A 15,025-nucleotide genomic window follows, 5' to 3' on the forward strand; every position below is an offset into this window, starting at 1 on the left:
TGCTGTTGCTGTAATTGAAGAGATGCGATGTAACCTGTCCCTGTCTCTGCTTTAATCCTTGGCGTGGAACCCCGCACTCTCTTGTCTCTGTGCTGAGCCAAAATGGCCAGCGCTCCCTCCCCCAAACTCCAGACAAAAGGCAGTCCTTCCTAGCCTCTGGTCTCAGCATCAATCCCTGGTGCCTAACCTTGCATTCCCTTTGGTGACAAATCTAACAGCCAGCGCTTCCCCAGTGCGGATGGCTCTGGCCTTTGAAGAAGGACTTAGAAGTGATAAGAACACTCTAGAGTTATGGGAAAGAGGCGATTAAGGGTTCCCAGACAGCTGTGACCGGTTTGGAACAACACAGTGGCCTCTGATAACGGAATGAGTTACTTCTCAGGTCAAAAAAGGTCTTTTTTTCCAGCTGCAGTTTGGCCTCACTGTCTGAACAAATGTTATTGGGGAAGGATGGCATACCTTTACCCCCTGTCCAATCATGTAACGCCAAGGCTAGAGAGCCCCAACTTATGCATTCTCCTATATATACCCTAAAGCCCTAGACGCAGCCTTGCGTTCCTAACCTGCGGAGCAAGAAAGGCTGGGTCCAGGTCCAGACTCATGCACTAAAGACTCTTTGTTTTTACACGAGGGTTCCCGAGAACGGGGTATAATATAATGGAATCCTCACCATGGCAGGGGCAGTGCCACTGAGATGGCTCAGCAGGTAAAGGTGCTTGCTACCAATCCCGACGTGACGAACGGAGAGAGACGATACCCACACGTGTCCCACATGTGCCCGCATGTGCATCCACATGCACAAAGAAGTAAACAAGTGTCACAAACTGAAAAATTAAAGTGGGCCCAACAGTCCGGTCACAGAAGCAACAAAGGGGACTTGGAACAGGGTTAGCATGCAAATGAAGCATGGTAATTCCCACCAATCACTGGGCAGCTTTCAGTTCCACAAACTGGAAGTCTTACATTAAGACCAATCCTAGGTCTCCTTTCCACCAGTTTTCTGCAGAGCCACCATCAGAAGTTAACAGAGCTCCCTCTTATCTGTGAGAATGAAAATGGGCAATGGGCAAGCTGGGCCACCTGTTTATATAGGCTAGTCTTGGAGGATGTCTTCCAAGGCCAATGCAGGGCCTGTCGGGAAGTCTTGGCAGCAACAGGAGGCCACTCAGCTTCCTGGGTTTTAGCAGCTGGAGTGCAGTGCTCCTCAGAATGGGAGGGGAGGATCTGGACACTCCTAGGCTGTCCTAGAGACTGTCTGGTTACTGGGAAAGGGTTTCTCGGCCAATAGGGGCAGCCGGGCAGAGGAAGGGAACGGATACCTCCAGCTTCAATGGGTGAATGTTTTCCCCCCAAGGAGTTGGAGTTACTTCAAGAAAGGAAAACATTTTATATATAAAATAACATTTTTTAAAAAAAAGATTTATTTATAAAATATAAGTACATTTTAGCTGTCTTCAAACACACCAGAAGAGGGTACCAGATCCCATTACAGATGCTTGTGAACCACCATGTGGCTGCTGGGAATTGAACTCGGGACCTCTGGAAGAGCAGTCGGTGCTCTTAACCACTGAGCCATCTCTCCAGCCCCTAAAATAACATGCTTGACAGTGTTTGCCACACTGTTGGACTGTCCTTAGGGAGAGCAGGGTCTCTACTTATTTCTTTCACATTTTTGTTAGACTTAGAGATCTGTTATTTTATATATAAAATGTACATGTGTCTGTGTGCCAGTATGTGTGCATCTGAGTGGCCCAAAGATGGTGTCAGATCCCCTGGGGTGGTGTCATAGGCACCTAAGAGGCTGCAGGGTCAAGTCTGAACCTCTGAGCTCTCTCCCCAGCCCCCCTTGATAGTTATTTCTAAGACTTTTGCTTTGTCGTTACTCTTGAGTGGTTTGTTTTTGGAGGCAGGAATGTGGCCTTTTTTGTTATTGCTCATAACATGTAGATAAATCTGTTTCTACACTGACAATCGCTTTGTTTACAGATGTTTCTTCCTTTTCTAGTATGTTGCTGTTGTTTTTGTTTTTTGGAGACAGCCCCTGTAGCCCCTGGCTGTCTTAAAACTCACTCTGTAGACCAGACTGGCTTTGAACTCACAGAGATTCACCTACCTCTGTCTCCTGAGTGCTGGGATTAAAGGCCTGTGCCACCACTGCCTGGCCAGTCTCTCATTTCTTACTCTTAGGTGGTAGGACTTAACTCAACCATTCTTTTCCTTTACAGAAGAAATGTAAAATTCTTTGATTAGGTTGAGAAAGTTCCCTCCCATTCTTGGTTTGTGCAGAGATTTCTTCTTCATGTTGGTCTTATTTTTCTTATTATTTTGGGGGTGGGAGTGGGCATTTAGGAATTAGGAGGCCATATAGCCCAGGCTAGCCTTAAATCAGCTATATAGTAAAGGATCATGTTGAATTTCTGATCCTCCTGCCTCAGTTTCCTAAGTGCTAGGGTTACATGTCAGTACTGCCCTTTCTGTTTTTTCTTTATTTTTATTTTATTTATTTTAAGTAAATTTGCCTTGTGACACAGAGTATCAGTTTGCTGCCAGACTGGAACTCCCAGGATCAAGGATCCTCTTGCCTTAGGTTTCTGAGTAGTTGGGACAACAGACATGTCACCTACCTGGCAACCCTGTAAGTTTGGAAGCGACCTCTCTTGTCTTTGGACACTTAAGTGTCTCGGTCTGTCTGTGCTTTCCACCATCCTTATGCGATGTGGACGTGAGCCCCCTTGACCTCTCTGGTGTGACACATCCAGGATAACGGAATTACTTTCATTTGTTCCCAACTGAGAACACAGAAAGCACACAGCAGGGTGCGCTTGTATGGTGGAGGTCTCATCTCTGTGAGAGTACCTGAGAGAGGCGGGGCAAAGGGAGGTCTGCTTTGCTTCTGTCCTAGAGGAATCCAGGCCATCCTGGGAGGGAAGGCGTGGCCATGTTAGCGGCAATGGGAGGAGCATGTAATGAAGTTCCTTACGTATTGGTGGGCTGGAGGCTAGGCCAGCACCGGAGGTTGATGCAACCTTCAAAGGCCCGCCCTGAATGGGTCTACATTCTCCAGCTACGCCCCAGACCCCACAGTTCCATAATCTGTGGAACCTCCAGCTCTGCACCAGCTGCTCAGACTATATGACACTTTTGTCATGGTGTGTTTTGGCATCTCATAGGAGTAAGCGAAAAGTGCAGGAGGATCTTGGGATACGAGTCACGGATTCCGCAGTAGGTAACAGGAAAGGAAAGGGAGACAGGGAAGATGGGCTCCCTTTGGAAGGTCGATTGGGAAAGCCCAATAATTTGTTTGAATAGACTACCTAGACATTTCAATGATCAAAATAAATGAAATTAGTTAAGCTTTCATGTTCTTAAAAACAAACCCACGTTATTTCTGAGAGTTTGATTTTTGTTCCTCGTGGGAGATGTCACCCTGATGGAAACTTTAGCTCTCAAGGACGGGGGCGGGGATGGGGTGGGGGACGGTGCTCCTCAAGTGGGTGTCTTCAGCTGGGCCAAGCAGATGTTTCCATTTGTGGGTAGGATGTACCTACCACACACCATGGCTACAGCATACACAGCACCTGTGTGCTCTGCGTGGGGCGGAGTTAGGACAGCGATTGTTGTCGGTGCGATTACAAACGCATGTGCCTGTAAGTGCACGTGAAGGCCAACGCAGTATCAGGTGTCTTTCTTGATTGCGCTCTACCTTGTTTCTGACACAGGGTCTCTCACTGAACCTGGTGCTCATTGACTGGCTAGTCTGGCCAGCAAAGTCTTGGGAAGTCCTGTCTCACTTGTACTGGGATTCCCGGTGTGAGCTCCACCCAGATTCTTAGGTGGGGCTGGGGAAACAAACTCAGGTTCTCAAACTTACTCCACAGCCACTTCAGCTGACTAAGCCAGAACTCCAGCCCAAGACAACATATCTTTAAAAACTTGGTATTATTATTATTTTTTTTTTTTTTTGGCCTTTGTTTTTTCTTGAACTTCATATAGTCTGTGAGTTGTTTCTGGGGTGTTCAGAGCTTTCTGGGGTTAGTATCCAATTATCAATGACTGCATATTATGTCTGTTCTTTTGTGACTGGGTTATCTCACTCAGGATGATATTCTCTAGATGCAGCCATTTTCTTATGAATTTCATAAAGTCATTGTTTCTGATGGCTGAGACAAGCCACTTTCAATGCTACCCCATTAAGACAAATCATGAATGAATATGACATTCTTGCTAGATAAAGGTGTCGGTCCCAAGTGTGTTACACACTTTGAATGTGGAACTGAGCATGGTGCATGCCTATGGTCCCAGAACTTGGGGCAGTGGCTGTGGCAGGCAGCCCATGAGTTCGAGGCCAGTCTGGACCACAAAATGAAACCCTGTTCTCAGCTACCTCTTCTTCAAAAATGGTTTCATAGTTTAGATTCTTTTTTATTTTTAAAGAATCATTTATTTGTTTTATGTATGTAAGTACAATGTAGCTGTCTTCAGACATACCTTAAGAGGGGACTGGATCTTAATAGATGGTTGTGAGCCAGCATGTGGTTGCTGGGAATTGAACTCAAGACCTCTGGAAGAGCAGTCAGAGCTCTTAACCGCTGAGTCATTTCTCAGGCCCCATAGTTTAGACTCTTTTGGTCATCAATAACTTATTTATTAGCTATGTGATGGTTTGTATATGTTTGGACAGGAGAGTGGCACTATTAGGAGGTGTGGCCTTGTTGGAACAGGCGGGGCCTTGTTTGAGTGGGTGTGGCCTTGTTTGAGTGGGTGTGGCCTTGTTTGAGTGGGTGTGTTACTGTGGGTATGAGCTTTAAGACCCTCATCCTAGCTGTCTGGAAGCCAGTATTCTGCTAGCAGCCTTCAGATGCAGATGGAGAACTCTCAGCTCCAGCACCATGGCTGCCCGGATGCTGCCATGTTCCTGCCTTGGTGATAATGGAGTAAACCTCTGAACCTGTGAGCCAGCCCCAGTTAAATATTGTCCTTATGAGCTGCCTTGGTCATGGTGTCTGTTTGCAGCAGTAAAGCTAAGACAAGCTACACAAGAGAACGCAGATTCTGACAGGTTCACAGAAAGAGCCCACAAGACACAGATGACTCTCCCACTGGGTCAGGGGTACTGAGCCACCCGCTACCCGTAGTAAACTGCATTCATAGCCACCATGATAAATTCCTTTCCAACTGGGAACTTTGAGTCAAGGGAACTGGCAAAGCGGACCAGAGCCTCATCAGGCAGGGTGCTCATTCTCTAGGGGGATATCCTTCATAACACAGCATTTTCTTGAGGCCCTACTGTGTGCTGGGAATAGACAGCCAGATCAAGTCAGACTGATGCTGGCAGGCAGCTAGTTGCCTGGCACCTGCAGCGTGAAGGTGGAGGGAGTTCATGTTAACAAGCCGAGAGAGGGGTGTTTGGGGCTGCTGGGGTCAGAGGTCACAGAGCACATCAAGCAGGCAAGGAGGGTGAGGCTGAGGAGAGACTCCATGAGCGTTCACCTTTTCTAAGGTAAAGCAAGCATCTGGGATTTTTAACCTGTGGAAGCTGGGAGCCCCAGGAGGGATCTGATGGAGTCTCCTTCATATATGAAAGATGGGTTCAAGAGAGGCATGACCAGACTCCGATGCCAAAGGACAGAACGGGAGCCCCATGTGAGGATGCACAAGCGAGCTGGGCGGGGCTTGAGCGAGCTGGGCGGGGCTTGAGCGAGCTGGGAGGGGCTTGAGCGAGCTGGGCGGGGCTTTATCTGGGGATCAGAATGCAGTCTTGGCTAGGGCCTTGGAGGTTAGTCACTGAAAGTCCTAGAGACAACTGGAAGTAGAGGAGACGGCCAGTGACACCCCAGAGAGTGGAATAAGGCCCAGGGCAGGAAGGACAGCCAAAACGCAAGTGACCCGGTGACAATCCAGGGTTTTTTCATTCAGTTGAAAAACCTGCAGAATGAGGTCTTCGGTATTAGAATAAAAACTGGCCATCAGCTTGGCAGCCTGGCCCCCATGGCTTGCTTTGTCTACTCTCTTATGAGGCCAAGGACCACCTGCCCAGGGATGGCACTGCCCCACAGTGGGCCCAGCCCTTCCACATCACTCACTCAAGACTGGTTTCCAGGCCAGTCTGATGGTGGCATCTTCTCAGTTTCCTCTTCCCAGGTGACTCTAACTTGTACCAAATTCTAACAGATACAATGGATCCCTTGATGTGATACACCAGCTAACACACCACTCTCCAACTGCAGCCTGGCCAGGAGTGCTGGAACATGACTGAATGCTCATACTCAGGAGAGCAGGCAGATAGCTTTAAGCATGAGGCATGCCTGTTGTGTTTGATTCCAAATATCTCATGTTCCTAACTCAATATAAAACATAGTGTAACTTTAAAAGCCCCATGGTCCTAATAGATTAATAGATTCAAATGGTTTAAACGTTCAGTGTCTTTAAAATATCTGACACCTCTTTAAAAGCCCAAAGGCTCCTAACTGGGGTCTGTAATATACAAAAATAAGTTACAGGATTTATCATTTCAAAAAGGAGGAAGCAGAGCACAGTTAAATCAGAACAAAGTCAACAGCCAGCAGCCGTGTAACTATGGCCGCTCTGCAGGCTGCTCCTCGGTGGGACACACTTGCTGTGGGTGCTTTGCACTGCACCATCCAAAGTCATAGGCTGCATCCTAATCCCAAGATGGCGGTATTACAAGGCCAGTAGGTATTGAGGGTGAAGCCTTAATGCATAGAATTAGCACCATCACAAAGGGCTGAGTGGAACACCTTGTTGGGATATAGCTACAAGCATCCATCTATAAGCCCCAAATGAGCTCGGACCACAGCCCAGATCTGCTGGCTCATGCTGGCTCAAGCTACACCGTCCACTGTCCTTGGTGTAGCCCCTTAGTTCTGGAATCCTCAGCAGACTGGAGTATCCACTACAGCTGAGGCTGCACCTTCACCAGTGGCTTCTCCTTACATCTTCAGGGACTGACCCTACCGCCTGCTGCCTCAGCATCTCTCCTTGACCCTCTCAGGCCACCACACTGAGCAGCAGCATACGGGAGGTTCTTACACATTAATAACAGTTAGTTCGCTTCCAGCTTGAGATGCATGCAGCCTTGGACTCTCTGGACTATTGCTTTGGTACGCTGACCCCGCAGAACAGTCTGTTGAGCCCTAAACACTCAATGGCTTTTCAATCCAAAGTTCTATACACTTCCAAAATCGTCCCCCAAACACTGAGGTCATGCCCGTCCCCACAATAGTTTGTTTGCTTTTGCTGTGGTAAAACACAACTCTGGGGAAGGAAGAGTGTCGTCCACCATCAAGAAGAATCAAGACAGGAGAAGCCCGAGTGGAAGCAAAGACAGGAACCAGTGAGGGGTGCTGTTAACTGGCTTGCCTCCAAGGCTCTCTCAGCCTGCTTTCTTAACCCAGGACCACTGCCCAAGGAAAGTACAGACTCCGGTGTGCTGGGCACGCCCACATCAACAAACAACCAATAGAATGGCTCCAGTGTGCTATGCACGCCCACATCAACAAACAACCAATAGAACGCCCCACAGATTTACCCACGGGCTCAATTTGATGGGGACATTTTTCCAGCTGAGGGTCTTCTTCCTAGATGGCTACAGCCTATATGTCAAGTTGTCAAACAATAACAAACAACCCCAGCACGCCAGGATTTTATTAAACAACCCAAACAGACTGAGGCAGCTTCCCGCCAGCAGAACAAAATCTTGCTCTTCTCCCTCTGACTCTGCCCTGTGTAGGGGGACCCATCTTTGCTTTCTGGGGACTTCTTGGATGTCTCTAGATCTAGCTGCGTTTAATGTGCCTCCGCTGACTACACAGTCTCTGTAGCCCATCTTTTTTAGTTTTCCTTAAAGCCCTTGTGGAAATGGAGCTTCCACACCCCTGGTTTACAGCGGGCATTATTCATGCCTACGATTCCTTATCTTTTGAAATTTCTATAGTGACTATAGAGAGGGAGACACTCCTATCTTTCTTTAGTTTGGGCAATTGGTCCTAACACTCCTCGGGGAATTGTGTTTGCAGTCTGCCGCCGCTGCTCTCTAATGCCAGCGCCGCCTCTCCCTTGCTGAGCTCCAGCCGAAGGAGAAGGGGGTAAGTAAGGAGGTGCCCATACCCTGGCTCATACAAAGCAGACTGCCCGCAAATCCACCGGTGGTAAAGTACTCAGGAAACAACTGGCTACAAAAGTCGCTCGCAAGAGTGCGCCCTCTGCTGGAAGGGTGAAGAAACCTCATCGTTCCAGGGCAGACACTGTGGCACTCCGTGAAATCAGCCGCTATCAGAAGTCCCCTGAACTCCTGATTCGCAAGCTCTCCTTTCAGCGTCTGGTGCGAGAAATTGCTCAGGACTTTAAAACAGATCTGCGCTTCCAGAGCACAGCTATTGGCGCTTTGCAGGAGGCAAGCGAGGCCTGTCTGGTTGGTTTTTTTTTTTTTTTTTTTTTTTTGAAGATACCAACCTGTGTGCTATCCATGCCAAACGTGTAACAATTACGCCGAAAGATATCCAGCTAGCACGCCGCATACGCGGAGAACGTGCTTAAGAGTCCACTGTGAGAGGAAACATTTCATTCTCAAAAAATCCCTTTTCTTCCTGTTACCAGTAGTTCTGAATTTTTCCATGGGGTCAAAGGTACCTAAGTATATAATTGCGAGTGGAAACACGGAACAGAATCAGGTGTTGGCAGTTTCTCCACGTTCATTTGTGTGTGAATTTTTAATATAAATGCAAGATGTAAAGCATGAATGCAAGCAAAATGTTTCAGTGAACACATTTCAACAGTTCAACTTTATAATAATTATAAATAAACCTGTTAGCATTTTCCGGACAACGCCAGCATTTGGATTTAAAAAAAAAAAGTAAATTCTTATTGACGGCAACTAAATGATGTTTGTAGTGTTTTTATCATCCGGTAGATTCCACCCATTCACTAGACTTTTCTAACTGAGTCGTCTATGCAAGCACATGTTTTTAAGTTGTCTGTCTTCTGGGCTGTTCCTGTAAGTTTGCTATTAAAATACATTAAACTATTAAAAAAAAAAAACAAACAAACCACCACTCCTCAGGGAGATCAGCTCTGGGAGGTAACAGGCTCCCCTGGCCACCCCACTCACAGAACAGCCCTCTCATCATGGTATCCTCTCTCTCTCCCCCTCCCTCTCTCTCCCTTCCCCCTTCCTCTCCCCCTCCCCTCCCTCTCATGTATACCTGTTTGCATGCATGTATTTGTCTCTGCCCACCATATACATGCCTAGATCAGAAGAGGGTATAAAATCCCCTTAAACGGGAGTACTAGACAGCTGTGAGCAATCACGGGTGCTGGCAACTGAGCCCAGGCTCTCTGTAGAAGCAACCCATGTCCTCAGCTGCTCACCATCTCCCCAGCCCCCTCATGCCCACTTTAAACGAAGCTCCCCCCAGGCTGGAAGAGGATGCCTGTCCTCTCTAGGCCCCACCATGTGGACTCTCCGCAGTGCCGATTCTGCCCAGTGCCCTCCTGTCTAAACTGAGACCACACCATAATTCTTGAAGTGAGTTATGAACCTCTCCTTAGCGTCCTTCCTTCCGGCCACTGCTGTTCCTGTTCATGTCACCGCCACAGAACCCCTGTGTCAGCCTCCTGCATGCTGGGGTCCCATGGCCCGGCCGGCCCCAGTGCCACACTGTAAGGCATTCCCACACACCACCGCGGGAAGGCACTGCAGCTCCTGAATTAAGTTATTCTGGAGACCTGCCAACAGTCACCTCCAACAGAATGTCTGAACAAAGAGAAACACAAGGCTGTGAGCATCCAGGATCTGAACTGAATGAAGCCCAGAGAGGCAGTTGATGAAGGTGTTAGATCAATGTCTTGGAGCATTCTGGGTAATCCTCCCACACAGTCATGGATGAAGAAAAAGAGATGCCAGCTGGCCCTCAAGAACCACGCAGACCGTTTCCAGTGGGGAGACAGCTAAGAAGTTTAATGTCTGGGGTTTGAAAATGTCACAGCTTTAATGTTTTTAGCACATGTAGAGGATGGACTGGCTGATGCTTGCTGAGACAGAACTGAGCCAGCTCAGCTCTGCAGAGGGTGTTCCTTCCACCCCAGCCTTGTGTTGAGTGTGACCTTTCCCTCTGGGACTCTGGTCTTCCTCCTTTCCCTCCTCCTGATTCTTTTTTTTTAAAAAAATAAGTTCTATTATTTTTAAAATTACTGTGTGTGTGTGTCAATGAGTCCAGGGTCTGTGGAGGCCAGAAGAGGGTGTCAGATCCCTTTGAGCCGGAGTTACAGGTGGTTGTGAGCCACTGGATGTGGGTGCTGGGGACCAAACTCAGGTCTTCTGAACAGCAGCCATGGCCCCCTAACCACTGAGCCATCCCCCGGCTCCCTTCTTCCTCCACCTCCAGCGTGCTGGGATTCCGTGTGTGCCGCTGCTCTGTGGCGGTGGAGCCTGGGTGTCTTGTGCAGTAGGCAGTTACCCCGAAGAGCTACACCCCAGTTTCTCCCCGGATTTCCTGCCATCCATGCGGAAGGTAGAGTTCTGCATCCCTTTCAGTAATAATTCTGTGCCTGTCACACAGGTCAGCTGGGATTCCGCACGGCTCTGTAAATGTGCATAGCTCCTGGACACTCGGGAGTCTTCACCAGGCTTCCCTGGAGTTCTGTGGTTCCCTGGGTTTTACACCTTCATCCTGGAAGTTCCTCCTGTTGTCCACATCTGTCCTGATGCTGGATTTTGGTACTGCTGTGGGGCTCAGAGGCTTGGTGGCTTTTTGGTACCAGCACTGATATTAATTTGGCATCAGTAGTGGGTTGGTGTCGGTTGGCATTTTGGTTTAGGATGTGGGATTTAGCACGAGCATCAGAATCAGGGGTTTAGTGCTGGGTTGACATTGGTGTTGTGTTTGGTTTCTGGTGTTGCTATTACTTTAGTATTTTTGTCCAAGCTGCACTCAAGGTGGGGAAATTTGAAGAGTTTCTATGTTTGCTTGCCTATTTTGTGGGAGTAGTAAGAGCCACGGAGCAAATTCTTCGGCTGGTGAAATGTCAGAAGGTAAAGGTACTTCCCACCAAGCCTAACAGTCTGAGGAAGGGCCAGGTGCGTGCGTCAGGCGGACACTCAGGGACTGATGACAAAGCTTGTCGCTGCCACCTCCAACTCCATCTCTGACTGGTTCAGCTGCCTGTACCGTGCATCCTGGAAATGAAAGCAGGAAGTGCCCCTGCCGAGTAAAGACCAGGGTATCAGATACGCTTCTCAGAATCCCTCAGGAGCGGGGAGGTGCCTGCTGGCTACATAGAAGTCTTATCGCTACTCAACCGGATGCCTAATGGGCAGAGCTTCCGGCTCTCCTGATAAGAACCCTACCCTGATGAGAAGCCGCCCAGGGGGTGCCTCATGTTTCTAGCAGGTCCCTAGGGCACCCCCCCCACCTCATTGGGAGAGTCCTGATATGAAGCTCCTAGCAGACTCACAGGATATGACATGTGTGTTCCTTGCTGCCGGAGCAGGAGTCTGATGGGTGTCCTTAGGAAGAGCTAGTGTCCCAGCCTCTGAAGGTCATCAGCTGGGTGGAAGAGCCATCTCTCTTGAGACCTTTGACTGACTGGATAGAACCCCCTCTTCTCTATTTCACTCACCCTACATGCTTATTTTAATGTTTTAGGTAGCATATATTGATTATACACAATAATGGCTTCATTATAACACTTTATATGTATATGTAATATATTTAAGTCATAGTCACCTATCCCCTTACCCATCCCTGTCCCCTTCCTTGTCACAACAAGCCCCTCTGCTTTCTGTTATGTCTTTGTGTGTGTTGTGTATGATTCAGCAACTCCTCAGGATCCTGTGAACCTTCTCAGTAGCTTCACTGCCGAGGAAAATGTCTCTCCTGTCCCCAGTGACCATTAACTGCATGTAGGTCCTCAGAGAGAAATGGAGCACCATGAGTTCCCCACAGCACAGCAGAGGACTGGCGTAAAGGTAACCCCCGGTTGATATTCTCAGGACCCATCAAATCACCTGCAAAATCCATGACATCTTTGTTTTTAGTAGCTGAACAGTGTTCCATTGTGTAGACGAACTACATTTTCTTTATCCATTCTTCAGCCAGGGGACAGCTAGGTTGTTTCCAGTTTCCAGCTATTACGTGTAACTTTAATTTTTTTTTCAGAACCTATTTTTAATGATTGTTCTTAAATGCTTTAACCTCCCCTGTAACCCACCACCCACCAGAGGTAGTGGAAAAGAAAGAATATGGGGAAAGTAGACCTGTTTAGAAAGAGTCTTTGGAGCAACTCCCATCTGTGTTGTCTGGAAATGGGCAGTTCACAGGTCAACAGGGGCAGCTCCATCTACTCCAAAGCACCTCATGGATATACCAGCAGTCCGGTTTGGTAGAGTCGTGTATCGGTAGTTGATTAATCTGCTCTAATCTCCCCTGCAGCGGCATACCTCATCACCTGCCCCCAGTGCTCTGGATTCTCTATTAAAAGACACAGACACACATATACACTCACACACACACACTCACACACACACACACACACACACACACACACACACAAACAGCCTTCTATTTTAATATGACTTAAACAGAGCAATGGCCCCAGACTTCCACAGTGCTAACGCCTCCCCTCTGATACTCCTGAGTTATTACTTACTAAAATCTATATTCCATCTCTGCTACCCTAGACCCAACTGGGTGCGGGCTGGGGTCACTCTTCCCTGGCTCTTACACGGCTGCTATTGTGGCTTCTGCATCCCTCAAGACTGCATCATCTTATTCCTTTCCTGGCATGAAGATTCTTCCTCCCGTGTTCCTTGCCCAGGAATCTATAAGTCCCGCTTCTGTCTTCCTGCCCAACCATTGGCCGCTGGCAACTTTATTCACCAATCAAAGCCAACCGGGGGCGGGGACCACCATCGTCTTACATGTGGAAGTGTGGGTTCCCACATAATTTGGGGGAGCCGAATTAACACAAATAGCATTAGAACCAGCCCACAACAGAGTTAGGGTCAGCAGTGGTGGTCCTACCAGCAGAGACAGTAGGTGGGACCCGGAGGGACACTAGGAAAAGTTCTTGGCTTTGCCTCTCTCAGGGAAGCGAAGATCAACGAAGTCTCGAGACCCAAAAGTGTTGCACAGCGAGCTCTGTAAGCAAGCCACCAGCAAGCCAAGCTCAGTCCCCGTCACTGTTCACTGAGTCCTTTTAATCCTCTCTCCAAACACCACCTGTCCTCCACGGGCCTTGCCTCAGCTGACATCACTCTGCCAATCATCTCGAGTCTGCAGAATCAGCAAGAAACTGCAGCGCAGCACCAGAAGTTTTTTTGGTGCGGTTCTCTCTATGGAGCTCCGACAAATGCAGTTCAACTACCCAGTGTAAGGCGGACTAATACATTCGTGTTGTTAGCAAAGAATCCTTCATCACGTGTTCTTTTACATGTTTGCTTTAGCAGGACATCCTCTCTCCTATGTCTGCTTCAGAGCAAATTGTTTCTTCTCGTGTTTGCCCCAGCAAAACACTATTCAGCCGACTTTCGGAAAAATTAAATTTTCATTTCAATTATGAATAAAGCTACTATGAACAGGTATTGAGCAAGTGTCTTTGTGAGACCGTAGGACATTTTTTGGGCTTATGCCTAGGAGTGGTATAGCTGGATCTTAAGATAGAACTGTTCCCCATTTTCTGGGAAGCTGCAAAATGATCTCCAAAGTGTTTATACAAGTTTGCAATCCCAAGGGCGATGGGGGAGTGTTCCCCTCGCTCCACATTCTCACCAGCATTTATCACTTGAGTTTTTGATCTTAGCCATTCTGACCAGTGTAAGATAGAATCTTAGAGTTGTTTTGATTTGCATTTCCCTGCCCAGTGCCCACAGGACATGCATGATATATACTCACCTATAAGTAGATATTAGCCATAAAATATAGGGTACCCAGGCTATGCTCCTCAGACCCAAAGAAGCTAAGCGAGAAGGAAGCCACAATGGGATTGCCTGACTCTTACTTAGAAGGGGGGATAGAATAGTCCTAAGAGGCAGATGAAGGGAGGGAACTGGGTGGGGGAGGGGATGGGAAGGGGACTGGAGGTGTTCAGCATCATGTGTGGAGAGGGCAGAAGAGAGGGCCAGATGGCCGTGACAATGAATTGAAATCTGCAACTGACAGGGGTGGGAGGTAGGGAGCATCTCCAGGAAGAGACAGAGTCCTGGGATAAGGGAGGCACCCAAGAACCAATGCGGGTGACCTTAGCTGTGACTCCCAGCATTAGGGATACAAAACCGGAAGAGGGCACCTCTTATAGCCAGGCAGGAACCGCAAGGGAGCGACAGGGGCAACAACCCATCCAGAAAACTTTGACCCCGAATTTATCCTGTCTACAAGAAATGCAGGGACAGAGATGGAGCAGAGACTGAGAGAATGACCAACCAATAACCAGCCCAACTTGAGACCCATCCCACGGGCAAGCACCGTCCCTGACACGATCACTGATACTCTTAGGCTTACAGATAAGAGGCTAGGAAAGGCTGGCCTGAGAGGCTCCACCCAGCAGCTGACTCAGACAGATGCAGAGAGCCACAGCCAAACAGTGGATGGAGCCTGGGGACTCTTATGGAAGAACAGGAGAACGGATTGCAGCCTCTAAGCAGATAGGAACTCCTTGGGAAGACCAACAGAGTCAACCAAGCTGGACAGTTGGAGTTCTCAGAGACTGAACCACCAACCAAAGAGCATACACAGGCTGGATCTAGGCCCCCTACACGTATGTATCAGATGGGTAGCTTGGTCTTCATGTGTGTCCTGAACAACTGGAACGAGGGCTGTCCTTAAAGCTGTTGCCTGTTTGTGGAATATGTTCCTGCCCTGTCTGGCCTCAGTGGGAGAGGATGTGCCTCGCCCTGCAGAAACTTGATATGCCGAGGTGGGGGTATACCCAGCTTACAGGAGAAGGGGGGAATAAGAATTGTGGGAGGGGGTGACGTGAGCAGGGTGTAAAGTGAATAAGTAAAATAGTA

At 48.3% G+C, this 15,025-nt stretch overlaps 1 pseudogene across 1 annotated transcript; it reads left to right on the top strand.

The window, feature by feature from the left end:
- Window positions 1-6,672: 6,672 nt before the first annotated feature.
- LOC308424385 (histone H3.3A-like) lies at window positions 6,673-8,556 on the top strand (annotated as a pseudogene). The gene is made up of 2 exons: window positions 6,673-6,678; window positions 8,144-8,556. The product of its transcript is annotated as a histone H3.3A-like (transcript).
- The last annotated feature ends 6,469 nt before the right edge of the window (window positions 8,557-15,025 follow it).

The sequence above is a fragment of the Micromys minutus genome, assembly GCF_963924665.1.
Source record: "Micromys minutus genome assembly, chromosome: 9".
Classification (NCBI taxonomy): Eukaryota; Metazoa; Chordata; class Mammalia; order Rodentia; family Muridae; genus Micromys; species Micromys minutus.